The sequence below is a fragment of the Macaca mulatta genome, chromosome 2 (genome assembly GCF_049350105.2).
Source record: "Macaca mulatta isolate MMU2019108-1 chromosome 2, T2T-MMU8v2.0, whole genome shotgun sequence".
Taxonomy (NCBI): Eukaryota; Metazoa; Chordata; class Mammalia; order Primates; family Cercopithecidae; genus Macaca; species Macaca mulatta.
The window spans coordinates 10736162-10757742 of NC_133407.1; the positions used below are offsets into that span (position 1 = coordinate 10736162).

At 40.6% G+C, this 21581-nt stretch overlaps 2 long non-coding RNA genes across 2 annotated transcripts in view; both read left to right on the top strand.

Annotated features, from left to right (window-relative positions):
- Positions 1-21581, top strand: part of LOC144338985 (uncharacterized) — an 80058-nt gene that overhangs the window by 16975 nt on the left and 41502 nt on the right. The gene's annotated exons all lie outside the window — the stretch shown is intronic.
- Positions 412-5169, top strand: LOC144339430 (uncharacterized). Its single transcript, XR_013414454.1, has 4 exons — positions 412-1343; positions 1586-1660; positions 1984-2171; positions 2636-5169. It is a non-coding gene; the product is annotated as an uncharacterized LOC144339430 (long non-coding RNA).

Consider the following 21581-nt stretch of genomic DNA (forward strand, 5'->3'; position numbering starts at 1 on the left):
ATGGAGAGGAGGGATGGATGAGGACTATTAATTTCTGAAGTTAAACTCCTAGGGTTTGTTGATTGGCATGTGGAGGGTAATGGAAAGGAAGTGTCTAAGGAAGACTCTGCAATTTCTAGTTTTAGAAGTAGAGTGGGAAAAGATGCTGTTAACCAAGGCTGAACACAAAGGACACAGAGCAGATTTAGTGAATCTATAGGAGAGGGCTCTTTGGAGCATAGTATTTTAAGTTTCTGTAAAAAACACCCCACTAGAGATGTGAATGGGCATTTGGGAAGACAGAAGTGGTGTTAGCGGGAGAAGCAGGAGCTGGAGTCATCAGGGTATAAATGGTACTTAAAGCTCTAGAACCGAATGAGTGTTCCCAGGGAACTTTGGGTGGTGGGGTCGGGGGGAATAGATAGACTCAAGGTGAAATCTTGAAGCATACCAACATTAAAGTGTGGGCAGCATAGAAGAGACTGTGGAGGACCAGGAGAGAATTTCAAGAATGATAAAGTGTTGGGTTTTAGTGCAAATACCACTATGGGAACGAGGAGGATGAAGACCGCAAAGAGATCATTTGATTTGACAATGAGGAGGTCACCAGGGACCTCATAAAGAGGGTTTTCGCTGGTGTATGTGAGTATGCGTGTGGGTGTTTATAAGCCAGGTTGTAGTGGGTGGGGTGTAGGAAAGAAGTGAGATCACGGAGATGGCAATACATACTCAATAAATTTAGTTGTGAAGAGGAGACAACTTTATCAATTACTGGATGAAAAAAATGGTTTTAAGAATTTAGAGAGATTCGAGGATACTGATAGGCTGAAAGAAAGGCGTTCCGGAAACAGGAGAGACTGATAATCCAAGGGGTAAAGAGGATAACTGGTGAAGCAGGTCCTTGAAGAAGGCTGAAGAGAAAGGGTCTAGTTCACAGGTGGTTGGACCAGCTATGGTGAGAAGAGATGCCTCGACCTCTGTTCTTACCAGAAGGGAAGAGGAACGGAGAGGTTTGCTGGTGGTGTGTTTAGAAGAGGAGGGGCAGGAGAAGCTCAAAGGAAACACAGTGATAGTTATGGACTGAATGCCCGTGCCTCCCACCCACCACCAGATGTATATGTTGAAGCCTAATCCAAAATATGCTGGTATTTGGAGGTGAGGCGTCTTGGAGATAATTAGACTAGGAGGGTGGGACCTCATGAATAGCATCAGTGCCCTTATAAAAATATCTCAGGGAGCTCTCTAGCACCTTTACTACTATGTGAGCATAAAACGAGAAGTTGGCAGTCTGCAATCCAGATGAAGGCCCTCACCAGAACCCGACCATGATGGCACTCTGACCTTGGACTTCCAGCCTCTAGACTGTGAGAAATAGATTTTTCTTGTTTTTTCTTGCCACCCAGTCTAGGTTACTTTGTTGTAGAAGCTTGAACTGACAGTGACATTCTAGTTGCATCCCATCATTGCGTAGATGGGGAAATGGAGACTCAGAGAAGTGGAGCAATTTGTTCCAGTTGTGATGCAAGTAAATGGGGGAGCCACCGCTGAGAATGACTTCTCCTGACCCCCATGCCTGTGCTCTTTTCACTCCCCACTTGCTTCTCAGACTCTCATGGCCTGGAGAAGATCCTGAAACAAGGGAGGATGAGCAGTGATATCTACCAAATATACCAAAAACAAGGTGAGCTGATTCGAGATTTCACCTTGAGTCTATCTAACAAATGAGATCTAACAATTGTACCTCCTCACAAGCAGGCACAAGCTCCTCGGAGACAAGAGCCTTCAGAATGTCTTCTGGGCTTGTCAAACAGGCTCAAATATACTTAATATTCTGTGAATCTCCTTTGAGGCACCTGGCCCTGCATTCTTCACAAAGAACCACATAAAATAAGAACTCTAAGACCCTCATCATTTTCTGGTGTCTGCTTTGACTTGCTTTCTCTCAGCTAGTTCTTTCCACATCATCCTCACTTGCTTCTTACACCTACATCCTATGGCTTCCAGGAGATGCCTGGAATTTTCTTGCCAGATTCTCCCTAAATGAAGACTCCTCTGGCTCACCTTCCTGTGGTCACCCTGAGCAAGGCTCTGTTGCTGGTTTGCAGTCCCAGAGTCCCTCATGCAGGCGGGCATCCTCTAAGGGCAAGTTTTCACTGACATCACCCTAACTCCCTGGAGTGGGACTTGAACAAGTGAGTCATTCCATGCTAATGTCACTGTTTTTACTAATGTATAATTTTTTAAAAATAGTTTTTTTAAAATTATTAATCCAGTAACTATTTGTTGAGCGCAAAGTGCCTGGTGGAGGTTGGAGCGATGAGTCAGACATAGTCTCTGTTTTCAAGGAGTTTTTGCCTAATATTAAGGGAGCTAAACAGCAAATTAAACAGCAAGTGTGAAAGTGCTTAGCAGGATGCCCGGCTTAATAGGTGAGAAATTATTTTCATTTAAAAAATGATATACATAAATATCGAGAAGGGATAAAGGTGGTTCTAAGAACAAGGAGATTCCTAGATTTAGCTAGAAGCCCAAGGGAAGAAGTTGAATATAAACACGAAGCATGAGCCAGGTTTGAGGAGGCAAAGGTGGGGTTGTTGGGGGAGGGGGGCACATTCCAGATGAAGGGAGCTTGTCTAATATGCCACTGTGTTTACAGGTGAAGTCACCTATTGAGAGAAACCCTGGAAGTTTAGCGTCTCTTGTCCCGCAGCGATGGAGTACAAGAACTGAGACCCATGTCAAATGCTGTGATTCCCAGAGCTGGTGCCCTGTGCAGGACTAGTTCCCAAGGAGAAGGGCCAGAGGGCTTTGGGCGCTCCTCCCTGCCCCCCATTCTGACTCATTGTGGGACCGAGCTGAGTTTAGCACTTCATTTCCCTTGTTCGGGCCAGGGCGATTTGAATGCACCTGTCTCTCTGCTGTCCCTGCGGCCTGGTGAGGATGGCCGTTGTGAGGGGTAGGGAGTACTTCCTAATTGTGTTCCTGTGGTCTAGGTCCCACGTGAAGCCTGTTGGCGGTCACACTCAAATGAGGTGGGGGCAGCCTGACCACTCAGTCACACTTGGAGGATGGGTTGGCTAGTTCTTCTCACCCTCTGGTCTGGTTTTGAAGTTGCAAATTTCTTAAGTTGCTCTTAAGAAAGGTGTGGGCCAGGGCTGGCGGTGGTGAAGTGGAACTTCATCTTCAGAGAGCTGTCAGGTCTCAGCCACCGTGCTCCGTATATTCCTCCTGTGCATTCTATTAGCTCCTGAGCTCCCAACCTTCTCCTTTCCACAAAATTAGACACATCTGAAATACAGAGCAAATAGTCTCACAGGGGAAAAAACAAAAAAGATGAAGCAGTGGAGGAGAGGGGACACAGTAAAAACTACAAAATATTTCCATGCACATGGAAGGGTCAGTGTCCTTCCACACAAAGTGAGTTTGTCTGGAAACTCCTGCTACATGGATCGAAGGTTCACCTTGTTTATCTGCAAGGGCACAAGAGCTTGGCTTATCCATCCAGGGCATTGCTCCCACCAACCGCACCTGCAACAGTGGTGAAGAAACCATAGAACTCTGAAATGTATTATTATTATCACACTATCCTCAGGAACTGGGAGATACTAGGGTCAATATTCTATACAGCAATTAGAGGTGCTGACCTGTTTGAATTCTCTTGGTCTCCAGGGCAGAGGATGTTGGTGGTGATGATGATAATGCTATCAATAACTTTCTGTCATACTGAGTCATACTGCTACAAAGCACTTTCACATTTATTGGCTCATTTTATCTCAAAAGCGCACTGGAGACCCCATTCACCTTCAGAGTGTCCCCAAAAGATAAGCCACCATGGCTAGTAAGTGGACTTCAATATAGACTCATGATTTAGAGCGGAATATACTGGAACTTTTGGGATTTGCATTGTGGTATTGCCCTTACCAGCTGGGTGACCTTAGACAAACCACTTCACCCCGCTGAGCCTTGGCTTCTTCATATGTAAAAATGTGTTAATAATAACTGTCTCAGAGGGCTATTGTAGGGGTTTAAATGATTTCATGTAAATAAAAAGGCCATTATAAACTCTAAAACATTATGCAAATATTAATTGCCATCTATACAAGAATGGGCTATTTGCAAAAATGAATGTAAATATAGTTTGAGATGGCAGGTGTGACGTGCCTGAAAGAGCGCTTCACTTGGGATCTGAAGATGTGTTTTCTATTTTGGCCCCTACATGTCAGGTGGCAGTGAGGAGTGTGGCTTTCAGACAGGCAAACACCACCATGCAAAAAAAAAAAAAAAACGGCAGCCACCATCCACCTGTCACCTTGTCACCTGTGGTAGACTGAATGATGGTCCCAAAGATGCTCATGTCCTAATTCCTGGAACCTGGGACTATGTTCTCCTACATGTTAAAGGGACGTTGCAGATGTGATTAAGTTAGGGGTCATGAAGTGTAGCGATTATCCCATGTCATTCAGATGAGTCCATTGGAAGGTGTAGGAGGAGAGTTGTGTGACAATGGAAACAGAGATTATGTGCATTGGAGATGGAGGAAGGGGCCATAAGTCAAAGAATACGAGAATCTCTGGAAGCTGAAAAAGGCAAGGAAATGCATTCTCCTCTACAGCCTCCAGAAGGAACTCTCTCTGCTGGCAGGTGACTTGAAATCCCAGAGAAATTAATTTTGGACGTTTGGTTTCTGAAACTGTAAAAGGATAAGTTTGTGTCATTGCAAGCCACCAAGTTTGTGCTGGCTTTGTTACAATGGCAATAGGCAACTGGTGTATACCACCTCAAAATAATCCGGCTCTTATTTTCTTTCTCCCAACCTGAATTCAACTTCTGAATAGGCCAGTGAGCATTCCCAAGTTTTCTTCTACTTTTTTGGTGGGCCAGTCTGGAGCTGACCTTTCTAGTTCTGCACAGCTTATGCATCACTGGGATTGATAACTGATAAACTAACTCATTGGTTCTGCACCCTAGATTGGCTGGAGCTCATCCTGGGGTTCTCAGGCTCAGGAAATGCAGTCTTCGTGGCTTTGAGCAAGTCAGTTAAACTCACGGGCTCTCTATTTTTTCATCTGTCATTTGGGGATAAAATTTCTTTCTATGTCTACCTCACAGGGTGAAGATTTAAGAGAAATGATATCAATGAAAGCTCTCTGCCACTTATAAAATGCTCTACAGGTGTGAACCCTGTTATCATCATCATTAGTATTATTTTATTTTATTTTTAAAAGAATAAAAACTTTATTAAATGAAATGAGTTATAATTAAGAGTTTCTGGTTTTTTCTTTCTTTAACTTTTATTTTAGGTTTGGGGGTACATGTGAAGGTTTGCTACATGCCATGGGGGTTTATTGTAAATATTATTTCATCACCCTGTACCCAATACTTTTCTTCTCCTCTTTCTCCTCCCACCCTCCCCTAGTATTATTTTAAAAACGTACAATTTTCCAGCTTAATCTCTTTCAAACTTAACATATATGTTGTGGCAATTGACAGACACTCTGATTCTAGACAAGGTTAAAAAAATCCTAAGGAGAATATCCAGTTGAGCATTGGCTTCTAAATATCTGGATTCTTCATAAGCTTAAACTTCCAATATGGACCCCAAAATATAAAAAGCAGATGCTGTGAGGCCATTAAATAATTGTTCAGTAATATCATCCATTTGGAGATGGTGAGGCTGGGCACATTTCACTTGCCTTTCTCTTCTTGGAACTAAAAATGGAATGACACATGCTAATCAGAAACACGGTCATCTGAAAACAGGGGCCTTAAAAATATCTTTCGGCCACAAGATTGCCAAGAGCAGAGGAGCTGTGCATTACTGCAAAGCCCTGCTTGCTGCATCTTGCCAGTGAATAATGAAGACTCCCACTAGTGACAGGTTCTTTCTCAAACACTCAAACCACAATTTACCTAAAGCTCTCCCTGGACCCTCAGAATTGTTTATTTGTGACGACCTCACTAGTCTTCTCTGACTTGATAAGGATTAGAAAAAACTCAATCATCTGGTAAATTTGCTCAGAGAAGCAGAGAATATTAGAATGCAAGGGGAAGGCGTTGGTGGAGGGGGCTCACATTTCTCAACCACTTAAGTCAAGTTTCAAGACTGCACTTTTCCATACATACTATCTAATTTCACACTACTATTCTATTTTTGTGACTACTATCCCCATTTCGCAGAAGAGGAATCTGGTGTTAGAGAGATTGGGTAACTTCAGAAGATCATACTAGAATGTGGTAAAGCTGGCTTTCCAGACCGTGTCTAGCTCATCCCTTTACAAAAGAAGGAAAGCGAGAGGAGTCGATTGCCTCAGGATCATGCACTTACTTGGTGCCCCTCTGAGTTCTAAAAGTCAGGCTCGCTGGATAATTGGTCTTGACTCTCCACTTTGAATCTACTCCCAGCGGGCTTTCCCCTGTTACTAGAGATGGTCCTGGCATGTGTCTCTGCTGCTGTAACCAGACTGAGCAGCAGAATGGAGAAAGGGGCATGTCCCAGTTGCTACCGAGGCATAACAAAGCAACCCAAAGCTTAGTAGTTTAAACTGTGGGTTAGAAACTTAGGGGAGACTAGGCTGGGCATTTCTGGCTCAGGAGCTCTCACATGGTTGCAGACAGTGGCTGAAGCTGGAAGAGTTGAGGAGGAGGGTACTGGAGCAGTGGGAGGCAGGCCAGGCATCTTTCAGGGTCCCTCCACATAATCCTTCTTTTTTTTTTAATAATACTTTATGTTCTAGGGTACATGTGCACAATGTGCAGGTTTGTTACATATGTATACATGTGCCATGTTGGTGTGCTGCACCCATTAACTCGTCATTTACATCAGGTATATCTCCTAATGCTATCCCTCCCCCCTCCCCCAACCCTGGATTAAGAAAATGTGACACATATACACCATGGAGTACTATGCAGTTATAAAAAAGGATGAGTTCATGTCCTTTGTAGGGACGTGGATGCAGCTGGAAACCATCATTCTCAGCAAACTATTGCAAGAACAGAAAACCAAACACCGCATGTTCTCACTCATAGGTGGGAATTGAACAATGAGAACACTTGGATGCCATATGGGGAACATCACACACATAATCCTTCTTTATGGACCGCTTTGGGTTTCCTCAGAATGTGGCAGCCTCAGGGCAGTTGGACTGCTTCCTTGGCAGTTCAGGGGTCCATGTGCTAGACCCTAGAGAACAAGGAGGGAATGGTATCATTTTCTTTTTGACATACCTTCGGAGATCACACAACATCACTTACTCTATATTAGAATGATTGAAAGTGAGTCTCGGCCCCACCCAGATTCAGAGGGAGGAGACTTGACCTCACCTTTCAATGGGAGAAGGCCACGTGGTATGGCAATCTGTCACGGGGAGAAAGGGCTGCAACAGTCAGAGCAAGAGGAGGCTCTCAAACCCTGAGAAGAGGGCCAGTTATTTGTGCACAAGAATCTAAAGCACAGTCTCTTATTGACAGAGAAGCCCCTTTATGAAGAGAACCTGGAAGAATACCCTATACCCTATTACTTAGCAAAAGAGCGTATTAAGCTGGCAGTGGGATGGGGCATCTTAGAGAAGTCCCCAAATTATGTCTGGGCAGATCAATCAGTTTGGCAAAAAGCTCACAGAGCAGGGGTTCCTGGAAGCTAGCAGAAAGAGTTCTATACAAATTGCCAGATTATATCTTACAGAATCAACCTTTTCTTTGAAAACATTAAAAAACTTAAGTTTTCTAAATGGCTTAGTTATCGTAAAACATCCCTACGTTCCCCCCAACTTAGCCGAATGTTAATAGATTCTGGATATACATTAACAACCGTTTCCACACAATTATCCTTCAATAAAGCTATTTTAAAAAAATGAAAAGGAAATGTTATCTATCAGGTTCTTTTTACTTTATTTGATGTATTTTTATCTCTTAAATGAACATTTACCTTTTCCAAGTACTATTCGATGTCCTGGTATGAACATGAGGAGATCACCCTGCCTTCGACAGGTGAGAGCCACCCACTCAATACAGAGGGGGCAGGGGGTACAGGGTGGGGAGCCATGTGTGCTCCATGAATGAAGTCCCAGGCCCAGGTTTCTGACGGTACCATGTGGAAGATAGCGTTTAAATCCTGCTGTGAATATGACTGACTGAAACCCTTGGTGCAAGTGTATGGTTGTTAGCTGAGCATTCTCCTTGGGTCATTCATTGTGTGAATTAAAAGAAACAAGATATGTGAAGTACTTGGCACTTGGCATGTGGTGGGCATTCAGAAAAGTGGACTGATTTTGTTATTGGGTTGGGTTTTATTATAATTTAATACTAACATTGTGGTATGAAAAGTGACTTCCTGTTTACAAATCACTTTCTTGTTTTTCATCTCAATTAATGATAGCAATCCTGTGATTCAGGCATTGTAATTATGGTCCCGATTTTACACACTGGAACATTGATAGTCAGGGAGATCAAGTGACTTACTTGGGGTCACTTAGCTAACACGTGGCAGAGCAGGGATTTGGAACCCGACAACGACACCAAAGCTATCACTTTTCCTCTTAGCATGCTGTTCCCTAAATTGACAGGTGACCTTGTGCAAGCATTCCATAGCCCACCCTTCAATCTGGCCTTCAATTTCTACTTCTGCGAAGTGAAAGGACTGACTTCAATTATGTCTGAGGCCCCATCCAGGTTCCAGCGACTCTGATTAAAAGCGTATGTTCAAGCACAGGCCCTGCTTGCTGCAGAGCTCCTTGTGCAGATCCGAGCCCGACTCCAGAGGGGGCTAGAGCCTGGACCTGTGCCCACATCACAGGCCTGGCTTGGCGTCCATCACTGTCTTTGACTGCCAAAGGACAGAATTCTCTAGAGGACCTAACTCCAATCTGGCCAACTTTTGATGGCCTAAATTATCCTCTGACGTCGAACTTTTGATCATCTGAAGCTTATTTTAAAAATGGCTTAGAAATAGCCATTACATCTCTCTGGAGACCCCTTCCTTTCTTACCCTCATCATGTTCCTTCAACAACAGGGAAGGGAAACTGCGAGACAGGAAATCTGTATGTAATTTTTGTCTTTACTGTTGCCTTTCTGTGTGACCCTGGGCAAGTCATGTCATAAACGGAGGCTTATCAATAGGGTTATCCTTTCTTAATGATCTAGGAAGCCATGTGGCTTCCCCTTCAGAGAGAATTAGAAGACCTAGGTTACACATGACTTCTAGGTAAGAAAACCGTCAGATTTTCTGTAACAATTAGAAACATCATTCAGGGCCAGTTTATTTTAATTGCCCTTCTTTAAAAACAGTTTTTCTACCGTATTGAAAAGGAAGTAGATGAGGAAAATGCTTTCCATATCTGGCCCCAAGAGAAGTTGTAAGTCTTAAAAGTAATATTAGGTTGAAATAACATCATTCCATTTTTTTTTTTTTTCTGTTCACCTCTTCCCTGTTTATGGATGGGATCCAAAGTGACTGAAGGTCACACAGAAAGTAAGTCTGTGAGCCATGCTGATTGAAGTCTTTCTGCACCTTTCCAGGTATTTCTTTTCCTGGGTCATGCTACTTTGCTCAGGTTCTAACTCGTCATCTGGCTTCATTCTGCAGAGACTCAGGCAGGAGACTCCTCTATCTCCTAAAGAAGGAAAAGAGATGCTGGACTTTGCAGAGGCTGAGGGGCATCTCCCCTCTGGCCCCTCTGCCTCCAAATTAAGAAGTTTTGTTTTAGTTTCATTTCAACAGGGAGAGAGAAGAAAGAGCCGCCTGACCCATGCTCCACTTCCAGGACAGAGACAGCTTAGAGCCCTCTCCGGTAGCTCTCTGAATGCTGCCAGCAGTCCCAAGAGTTAGAGAAGAGGTCAATTGCAACAGCCCTATGAGAGCAATTGCACAATTTACTACGAGGCCACAGGGCAGGGGATGAGATGATTCTGGCCATGCAGGGCAGTGGATAAAATGCCGGCCAGGCCTCTGGTCACCACTGTGCCACCAACTCACTTTATAACCGAAGGCAAAGTATCAGACCTCTTTAAGCCTTCATTTCTCTGTCTGTCAAAGTAGGACATGTAGTCTTTTGCAGAACAAAAAACTATCAGATCGTACCAGATACCCGAAAGTATTAGATAATACTGTGGTATTATCTAACCCAACCTGTTTATTTGATATGCTTGGTAACTGAGTACTGGAGACGGGGAGTGTCTTGCCCAGTGTTACATGGCTGGAAATAGCAGGGTCACTTCGAGAAGACAAGACCTCTCTTGCATACTGAAGTGCTGCTTTCTATTTTAGATGCTCTCCAGGGTTCTCCCGGGATCCAGGAGTCTGCTGTTCTAAAGACATCACCCTCTATCAGCTCTGGCTGCCATCTTTGGACATGGTCTTGTGTCAGTCACCATATGTTTCTTTTGGGAGTCTTGGGGACATATAATGTCCAGCTACTTCCCTCATTACAGAGTTCTTCAATGTCATGGAAGGTCATCCAAATGGTCTCAGCAAAGCTTCGGGTGGGTCTTTGTGATGTTTGCGCTCATCCAGGTTCATTTCAGGCAGAACCTTCAGACAGATGCTGAGCAAGGTCAGGGGCAGCATGGCCTTATGTTTGTAGAGAGAGACATTAGAGTGACCACTAGAAGACCTGTGTTCTAGTCTCACTTGCCCCTTGAATGGCCTTGTGACCTCAGACAAGCTTCCAAGGCGGTCTCTTCATATGTAAAACAAATTGGTTGAACTAGATGATCCGTAAGGTATCTTCCAGCTCTGACATTCCGTAGCAGAATATTCCCAAATCTCTCCATTCCTTAGGGAATTTTGTTTAGAAACTAGGAGGATAATCTTTGCCCCAGGAAATCTGGGAATGCTTGCAGGCCTGAGGATCATAAAACAAATATTAGAAAGGAGACCTAAGAATATAACGTACACTTGGGCCTACCTGAGGGTGAAGGGTAGGAGGAGGGAGAGGAGCCGAAAAAATGACTATTGAATGCTGGGCTTAGTGCCTGAGTGACAAAATAATCTGTACAACAAACCCTTATGACACAAATTTACCTATATAACAAACCTGCACAGGTACCTCTGAACCTAAAATAAAAGTTTAAAAGATATATATAATGTTCTGTACTTTGGGTTCATATTTTCCAAGGTCCATAACAAAAGTTCAAAACATAATTACATCTTAATTTTCGTATGTGGAGAGGTAGATGGGGAGATGTTTGTTAAGGGAATTAATTATACAGTATCAGAATATTATTGCATTTGATTATACTGGGGTGACATGATAGGATTCACAGCTTCACAGACATAGATCCTGCCTTCAAAGCTCACATCTTCTTAGGGAAGCTCAGGCAAAGGCATAAATAACCCAAATACAAAATATGACATTTTAGAACCAATAGAAAGGATTTTAGAGGGGAGAAGAAACACCTCCTGTTTGGGGATATCAGGAAGGTCTTTATGGAGGAATTTGAATTTGAGATTGGTTTTGGGAAATAAATGACAATGAGAGGTAAAAGGAGGCCAATCAGAGGAGATACTATGAATCAAAACAGAGACAGGGAAATTATGTGAGGTTTAGCCACTAGTGAATGGGCCATTTGCCTGGCTAGGGCACAAGACTGTGAAGAGAAGTGGTGAGAAAGAGGACTAATTATATGTCATATCTCTTTGGCTAGTACACAAGTACTTTTATGTCAAAATCTTTGTTGAATTCATCTTTATTTCCCTACTAAGGATGGCACATAACCATCTCTCAAAGCTTGTTTAATGAATAAATCAGTTATATTGCATGGCACTTTTCCTCCTAAACCATCAAGGCACAGTACAGACACAGCCATATCTTAGACTCTGAAATCAGGTTGAATATAATACTTATCCTGTAGATGTGAAGTACCATCACTCAGCCCTATAACTGCAGATAGGACATCTCTCACCTGGGGAAGGGAGTTGTGTCATGTTCACCGGCTCCCAACAGTTAAAATGTGACATATATATAACATGTACAAGATGCTGAATTCAGCAGCTCTGATGCAGAAAAAAGCCCATCAACTCCAGTGCTTTGCAATGGCCTGTGGGGCCAGTTCTAGGGACAGCAAAACAAAGAGAGTCTTAGGAACTATCTCTGGGTTGCAACAAATGAAATCCCCTAAGAATATGTGTTGATAAATATTTACTGAGGTTCTGTCACTTAGCAATGCAGTAACCAGACTGCTGCCGAAAGGAAAACAAACAAACAAAAAGACTGAGGGGGAATCTGGACTTTCCTGTATCCAGAGTATAGTGGTGGATAAGAAACCCACATTTCTATTGACATGAGAAAATTGGATAGAAATACATATATCTATGTACAAATGGGTACAAGTAAAACTAAGGAAATCTGAATAAGATACATAGATTATATCTATGTCAATAGCTCAGTTGTGATATTGAACCAGTACGTAAGATGTTACCATGGAGAAAAACTGAATAAAGGGTACATGGAATCTTTCCATATTATTTCTTATACCTGTATATGAATCTACAATTATCTCAGAAATTTGTTTTAAGTGCCAGGTGGATTCACTGGTGATTTTTCTAAAAAAGAAATTATACCAATTTTCCATAATCTCTTCCAGAAGATAAAAGGAAATTGAATACTTCCTAACTCTTTCTATGAGGCTAGAATTATCCTAATACCAAAACCAGAAAAAGACATTACATGTAAAGAAGTAAACTACAGACCAATATCTCTCATGAACATAGATGAAAAAATTATCAACAAAATATTAGCAAATTGAATCCAACAATATATTAAAAAATTATAAACGAAGACCAAATGGGATTTATCCCAGGTATGTAACGCAGGTTAAACATTTAAAAGTCAATTAATGGAGGCCGGGGTGCGGTGGCTCATGCCTGTAATCCCAGCACTTCGGGAGGCCGAAGCAGGTGGATCACCTGAGGTTGGGAGTTGGAGACAGCCTGAGCAATATGGAGAAACTCTGTCTCTACTAAAAATACATAATTAGCCAGGTGTGGTGGCTCATGCCTATAATACCAGCTACTCAGGAGGCTGAGGCAGGAGAATCACTTGGACCTGGGAGGTGGAGGTTGCAGTGAGCCGAGATCACACCATTGCACTCCAGCCTGGGCAACAAGAGCGAAACTCCATCTTAAAAAAAAAAAAAAATCAATTGATGTAATTCATCACATCAAGAGGCTAAAGAAAAAAAATCACATGATTATATGACCAGATGCAGAAAAAGCCTTTGACAAAGCCCAACACTCATCCATGATAAAAACTCTCAGCAAAATAGGCATCCAGGGAAACTTCCTCACTTGATAAAGAGCATCTACAAAAATACCTACAGTTAAAATCATACTTAACAGTGAGAAACTCAAAGCTTTCCTACTAAAAACGGGAACAAGGCAAGGATGTGCCTTTTCATCACTGGTTGTCAACATCATACTGGAAGTCCTTGCTAATGCAATAAGACAAGAAAAGGAAACAAATGGGATACAAATTTGGAAGGAAGAAATACAACTGTCTTTTCACACAGAAACAAATGACATAATTATCTACACAGAAAATCCTTAAAACGTGACAAAGAATACCCTCCTAGAACTAATAAGTAATTTTAGCACTGCTGCAGGAGACACAGTTAATACACAAAAGTTAATTGCTTTCCTCAACACAGGAAATGAACAAGTGGAATTTGAAATTAAAAACACATTATCATTTACATTAGCAATCCAAAAGTGATGTACTTAGGTATAAATCTAACAAGTATGTGCAAGAGGAAAACTGCAAAACTCTGTTGAAAGATATCAAAGAACACATTAATGAAGAGGTATTCTGTATTCATGGATAGGAAAACAACAGCGTTAAAATTTCAATTCTTTCCAACTTGATCCCTATAAAAATATCAGCAAGAATATCAGCAAACTGATCTTAAAGTTTACATAAAGAGGTGAAAGGCCCAGTATAACCAACTCAATATTGAAGGGGAAGAACAAAGTCAGAAGACAGACACTACCAGACTTCAAGACTTACTATAAAGCTACACTTATCAGGGCAGTGTGATATTGGCAAAAGAATAGACAAATAGATCAATGGAACAGAATAAGGAGGCCAGAAATAGACCCACGCAAATATAGTTAACTTATCTATGTCAAAGGAGCAAAGGAAACATAGTAGTGCAAAGATAGTCTTTTCAACAAATGGTGTTGGAATAGCTGGGCATCCACATACAAAAAGAATCTAGATAAAAACTTTATACCCATCACAAAAATTATGATCCACAAAATGGATCATAGATCTAAATGGAAAATGCAAAGCTATAAAGCTCTTTAAAGATAACACAGGAGAAAACCTCAATGATCTTGGGTGTAATGATGACTTTTCAGATGTAACCACAAAAGCATGGTCCTTGAAAGAAATAATTGATAAAGTGGACTTCATTAAAATTAAAAACTTATGTTCTGCAAAAGATAATGTCAAGAGAATGAGACAAGCCGCAGACTGAGAGAAAATATTTGCATAAGACACATCTCAAAAAAAGACTGTAATCTAAAACATAAAGAGAAGTCTTAAAATTCAACAATAAGAAAATGAACAACCTTATTAAAAAACAGGCAAAAGACCTAAACAGACACCTCATCAAAGAAGATATACGGACTAGTAAGCCTATGAAAAGATTTACAACATCATGTGCAATGAGGTAATTGCTAATTAAACTTACAATGAGATACCCACAACATGCCTGTTAGAATGGCCAAAGTCTAAAACTTGGGGCAGCGGGAACTTTCATTTATTGCTGATGGGAATGCAAAACCGATACAGCCACTTGAGGAGACAGTTTAGTAGTTTCTTATGAAACAAAACATACTTTTGCCACATAATCTAATGATAGTGCACGTGGTATTTACCAAAGTGAATCGAAAATTTATGTCCACACAAAAACCTGCAGATCAATGTTTATAGGAGCTTTATTCATGACAGCCAAAACCTGGAAAAACCAGTAGATGAATGGACAAAAAAAATACAGTGCATAAAAATAATGGACTATTCTTTGGTGCTAAAAAGAAATGAGCTGGCCGGGTGCAGTGGCTCACGCCTGTAATCCCAGCACTTTGGGAGGCTGAGGTGGGTGGATCAAGAGGTCAGGAGATCAAGACCATCCTGGTTAACACAGTGAAACCCCATGTCTATTAAAAATATGAACAATTAGCTGGGTGTGGTGGTACAAGACTGTAGTCCCAGTTACTCGGGAGGCTGAGGCAGGAGAATCGCTTGAATTCAGGAGGTGGAGGTTGCAGTGAGCCAAGATCGTGCCACTGAACTCCTGCCTGGGTGACAGAGTGAGACTCCGACTCAAAAAAAAAAAAAAAAAAAAAAGAGAGAAAAAAGAAAAAAAAAAGAGCTCTCAAGCCATGCAAAGACATGGTAGAAACTTAAAAGCACATTACAAAGAGAAAGAAGCCAATCTGAAAAGGCTACCTACTGTTTGATTCCAGTTACACGACTATCTGGAAAAGGGAAAACCATGGGGATAGTAAAAGGAGCAGTGATTTCCAGGAGTGAAAAGGAAGGAAGAAATAAATAGGCAGAGCACGAAGGATTTTTAGGACAATAAAACCATTCTGTCTGACACGATGATGGTGGATACATGTCATTGCATCTTTGTCAAAATCCATGGAATAAAATGTACAACACCAAGAGTGAAATCTAATGCAAACTGTGAAGTTTGCATAATAATGATGTGCCAATGTAGGTCTATTGATTATAATAAACGTACCACTTTGGTGCAGGATGTTGATAACTGGGGAGGTTGTGTGGGTATGTGTGTTGAGGGAGTGGGGAGAACAGGCAGTATATGGGAGCTCTCTATATTTTGCCCAAATTTGCTCTGAACCTAAAACTGCTCTAAAAAATAAAGTTGATTAATTAAGAAAAGAAGATGGTCTTCAGTAGCAGTTCTCAAAGTTTTGTCTTGGAATCTCTCTAAATCTCTGGAATCCTATCAGAAGGTTAACTAATTTCATGATAGCACTGACACATTATTTGCCTCTTTCAAACTCATTTTATCATAAATGTACAGTGGAGTTTTCCAAAGGCCGCATGATGTGATTTTGCAACAGTCTGAATGTAGCAGCAGCTAGGAGAATCCAGCTGTCCTCAAGCCAGACATTGAAGAGATAACTGCAAAAATATAAAACAGCATCACTCTTCTCACTGTATCTGTTTTGGTTTAGAAAAATAGTTACTTTTCAAAAAATATGTTATTTATTTTAGCATGTAGTGTGTTTATTATTTTAAGTAAAATAATAAATACTTTTTAAAAAGAATTCTGATGTTTGTTACTTTGTGCAGGAGATAAGATGAAAACACAGCAGTGAAAAGGGTATGCATTGGGACTGAGCCTCTCTCAGCCAGCATAAGTAGAGAAGGCTTCTCATCAGGCAGAAAGTAGCATTTGGATGTGCCTTTAAAAAACGGGTAGGATTTAGACACTTGAAGATTGCTGAGAAATGAGAAGAAGACATTAAGCAGAGGGCAAGCATAGTAGACAAGACCCATGCACAACGAACATAGAGCCTAAAGCACAGCATAGAAAATGGAGGATAACACTGGGAAGTTGGATGGGTCAAAAGCAGGTGAACATGTGTGGAGAAAAGAAAAATGGGAAACTTTATATCCTGAAGTCCTGGTTAAAGGGAGGAAGTGGTTTTTCCTTTGTTTTTATTGTTGTTGTTTTAAATCAAGTTTATTGAAGTGTAATTTACATACAATAGATTTCATCCGTTTTTAGCATTGAATTTTCTGATTTTTGACAAATACGTATAGTCATGTAACCATAATCAAGATCTAGAACAGTTGCATTACCCCAAAATATTGGTTCTTACCCTTCTGTGATCAATGCTTCTTCTCGCCCCCTATCTTGAATATAGATCACCTGGCAACCAATGATCTATATTCAAGGCCAGTATTTTTTCCTTTCCTGAAACATCATAAAAATGGCATCATAGAGTAGGTAACTTTTTGAGTATAGTTTCCTGCACTTAACATAATGCATTGAACATTTATCCATTTTGTTATGTGCATCAGTAGATCATTGCTTTTTATTGTTGAGAAGAAACTGGTTGTATTCATTTTCTAGTTTGTTTAACCACTCACCAATCAACAGACATTTGGGTTATTTCTAGTTTTGGTCAATTATGAATAAAATTGTTGTATACATTCATTAATAGGAATTTATGTGAATATAAGTTGAAAAGTGGTTTTATTTCAAGTAAAAGTGGTGAACATAGTTCAAAAAAAAAAAAACCAGATGAATAGAATCTCAGCTCCAACAGTGTGCCTGCCTTTTTTATATCCTGCATGTTGGTGGTTTAATGACTGTAGCATCAGGATTCCCAGAATTAATTATTTTAAACCCAATTTTACTAATGAGAGACATGAAGCTAACATCTAAAATTAACTTGCCTGTTTAGGTGTCCAAGAGGTTCCTGCAGGAGGCAGGAAATCAGCTGGAGAAGTTCATAGGCAAATAAAACAAACAAATAAATGAAAATCTCCAATCTTCTTCACCCAGCCTCTTAGTGTCAGGCAGGAAGGTTATGGCTGATGTAAAAAGAAAAAAAAAAAAAAAGAAAGGTAAAAACTGTTTGCATTTTCAAGGAGGTTTTGTGTTAATCATATACATGAGAGTCTGCTAAATGAGGCTCAAATAAATTGTAGCCCAGTAGTAAGTCCCATGTGGAGGAAACTCACCTTCTCTGTGACCAAAGCTCTGTCTATGGAATGGAGAGCAAGAGGTATCACAAGGAAACTTCAGAGGCTTGAATACCACAAATATCGAATGTATGATCATTTCAACAGGCTGAAATTTGCCCTGGTACCATCCTCCATGAATGGATTTCCTGGGCAAATGAAGAGTGTGGGAGAGTTGCTGAGGAACTACATACCAGAACAAGTCCTTCTGAGGACCCTCCCCACATTGAGAAAAAGCCCTACTGCCAACCCTTATGCTGATGACAAACACCATAATCCCATCATTGAGTAGATTTCTCTAAGGGCACATACTAGGAAACATTCTAGTTCTAATCATTCCATGTTCCCGGGGAAGAGAGGATGACATTTTAAAAATAAACGTTCTTCAACCCATAGACATAGAATCTTTGATATGAAAGAAAGGGAAAATTTAGTCCAATTCCTCAACAGAATCTCTTCCAAGTTTCTTTGTAACCCACTCCCTCAAAACTTGAGTACTTTCAATATTCTTCAAAACCTAATCACTTTTGAGATTGAGCTCAAACATCTCCTTCTCTCTGATGCCTTTCTTGAGGCTTCAGTTAATTCCTCCTTTCTCTGTGTTCCCATTGTATATTACCTCCACTTGTCCTGGAACATTTATCACAATATATTGTTATCTGCTCATTTGTCTGTCTTCCTTCGTTGCTCTGTGGCCTCCTTAAGATCAATAATTCTGCTATACTCATTCCCTGCGTCTTCAGTGCTGTAAACAGTGTCCTACTTGAAGTAAGTACCCAATAAATATTTTTAATTGATTTTGATTGCATTGGTTACCTACTTGTCACTGACAGTGACTCACTAACTTCTGAGGCAGCCTATTCTGTTGGTGAAATATTTTGTCTGATAGAAAGTTGGTCCTTATAATGAGTCAAACCATGTATTAATGTCTACTCACTGTCTTTTTAAAAAATTTTAGATCTTGGGACTCTCACATAAATGCTGGGGGATTCACCACCTTATTAGACCTTCTAGGTATTTAAAGATAGCAGTCATGACATCTTTGATTCTTCCCATTTTCCAGCTAAATTCTGTTTCTTTACTTTGTCTAAGTTAAGATTTATATTATCTGCAGAATTAAGGCGACATTATCCACTGCTAAAAATGGCACCAGCTATGTGGTGGGAGGAGTTTGAATTGGGAGAGATTGTTGTGAGTCATCTCAACTGATCTCATTGACTGATTTTTCCTGATGATTTCTTAACTTTCTTTTACCCCAAAGGCATAATATGTGAGTTTGAGAAGGTTGGTAGATTATTTAGTTGCATAAAGCATTTCTGTTAAAGATCATAAAAGCTTATAATAGGAATCTGTAGCTTAACTCCTAGTTTAAAGAATGGCCAGTGAAAATGAGGGCTTCTGAAATAAAGGTGAGGAACAGGCAAATGTTGTTAAGATCAACATTAAAAAACTAACTTCATACTGACAGCACAACCAAGCAATTTGGACAATTAGCAAATGGCCAGTCACTTCCACAACAACAAAATCAAATTACTATTTTATTTCAAGGATCCTCTTCTTTAGAAAAACCCCTTCATATACATTCTTAAACTATTATATTTTATTTCAAAACAGTTCACATTCATTCAAAAAACCCTAGCATGGCTGGGTTTGGTGGCTCACACCTGTAATCTCAACACTTTGGGAGGCCAAGGTGGGCGGATCACCTGAGATCAGGAGTTTGAGATTAGCCTGGCCAACATGGCAAAACTGTCTCTACCAAAAATACAAAAATTAGCTGGGTGCAGTGGTGTGCACCTGTAATCCCTGTCACCGAGGCACGAGAATTGCTTGAACCCAGGAGGCAGAGGTTGCCGTGAGCCCAGATCGTGCCACTGCACTCCAGCCTGGGTGACAGAGGGAGACTGTCTCAAAACAAAACAAAACAAAACAACCTTAGTGTACCACTGTATGTTAAGTTCAATATTAGATACTGGGGATACAAAGTTGAATATGACAGTTTCCAAATTCAAAAACTTATTTTTCCTCCATGGACCAACATAACCGTATCAACAAATAATTACAGGTACAATGACACAATGGAGAAAGAGAACTTTTAACGCCATCTGGGGTGATCATGAAAGACATCGCAAGAAATAACATTTGAGCCTACTGTAGTATCATTGTGTAGATATAATATTCATAAAACTATGCAGTTGAGCAAAGTTTGTGTAAATGAACCAACCATACCAAGAAAAAATAGCTGACCAATTTCTTTTGATTTTACATTATGGGTATTTGTTTTCATATTTATTGAATGTATCTTTACTGAAAATCTTCTAAAAGCCAGATATTTACCAGATATTAGGAGAAAGACAATAACGAGTAAAACATGATTCCTTCTCCCAGAAGTTAGAGTAAAATAGAGGACACAGATGCATACACACTAATACAAGGCCAAAGAGAGGGCAGTCTCTTGGCAAGAGAATAGGACCAAGGGTGAGGGGAAAAGAAACTTATTCTAGATCCAGTTCAGCCTCTATTTATTCATTCAATATTTATTGAGCAAAATAAATATAATCCTTCAGGAGCTTTTACAGACCAAACACTATTACCATGAGGCTTTGAGCAGTTGCTTTCCTTTTCTAAGAGGCTCTTCACCACCTACAAAATAATGTCTTTATTTGCGTTGGTGTCCAGAATGTACATCTCTTGACATGTTATTTCATTACAGATGAACCAAGAAGGAAATGAAAGGGAAACAGTTGAGGAGAACTGAGCACTAAATTTACCTGTCTCAAAATTCTGTATTGGGCAATTTGGATTATCTTGTAGAAAGAGCTGATTTTTAAAATTCCATTCCAATGATATTGTTGACAACAAGTAGGATTAGAGAAGGGTGGGGTGGCCTTTATGTTAATAAAATTTACCAGGCATGATGCTATGGAATGATGGTTTCTACCCCTATATATATCTATATTCCAATCAGACTGCTTAAAATTCCATCAATTGTTCTTCATTCTTTGGAGTCTGTAAATTATCCATGAAAATGCAGAGAAATCCACAAACCATGGGTTTTTCAATATGAATCTAGTCTCTTTTGGATTCTAATCTGTATCCTAAATATACTGCCCTGAAGATGAAAAATGGTAAGAATTGGCTATTTGGAAAAAAATAGCAAGAGCATGCCAGGCACAGGACATAGCACAAGCAATCTTCTGGAGGTAAAACATGTATGCTCTGTTCAGGTATGCTAGCATACCATGTTTGGAATGGAGCTTCAATCAGGGAATAGGAGACAAATAATTTGGGAAAAGAAGTGGGTCCAGATTCTGCAAGAAGTTAGACGTTAGGCTTAGGAGCCTTTTTTTAAAAAAAATTTTCTAAGTAAGGGCCAGAAAATGTTTTAGAGAGATTAATCTGGATATGCCATGCAGCATAGGAGAGGGCAAAGAGGTATTGTCATAAGTAACTTCCAAGACCACACGCCAGAAGTAAATACAATAGTGTTCCATTGTACGTGTGTGCTCTATTTCATGAGCTATCAAATAGCAGGTGGTCCCTGTCTGGGGTAAATTCCTGCTCTGTGTTGGGAGATGGGGATTTGGCCCTCTGCATGACTGGGCTCTGAGCTGCAAGCCTCCTGCTACCGTGAGGCAGACAGCAGGCTTGCCACAGCCATCCCTACTCCAAGTTCTTGCGTGAAAAGGCAGAGCAGTCAGCGGTCATGAGGGGCAGCTCTTCCTTGCTTGACTTTTAGTGCCGAGTATCTACATATCAAGTGATATAGTCAGACATGTTACTTCCATTTCTTTAACATATTTCTATGGAAGTGAGTTTGTGGATTTAAAAAAGAGCCAGAACTAGTTGGATGGGGCACACAACATGGTGTTGCACAACAAATT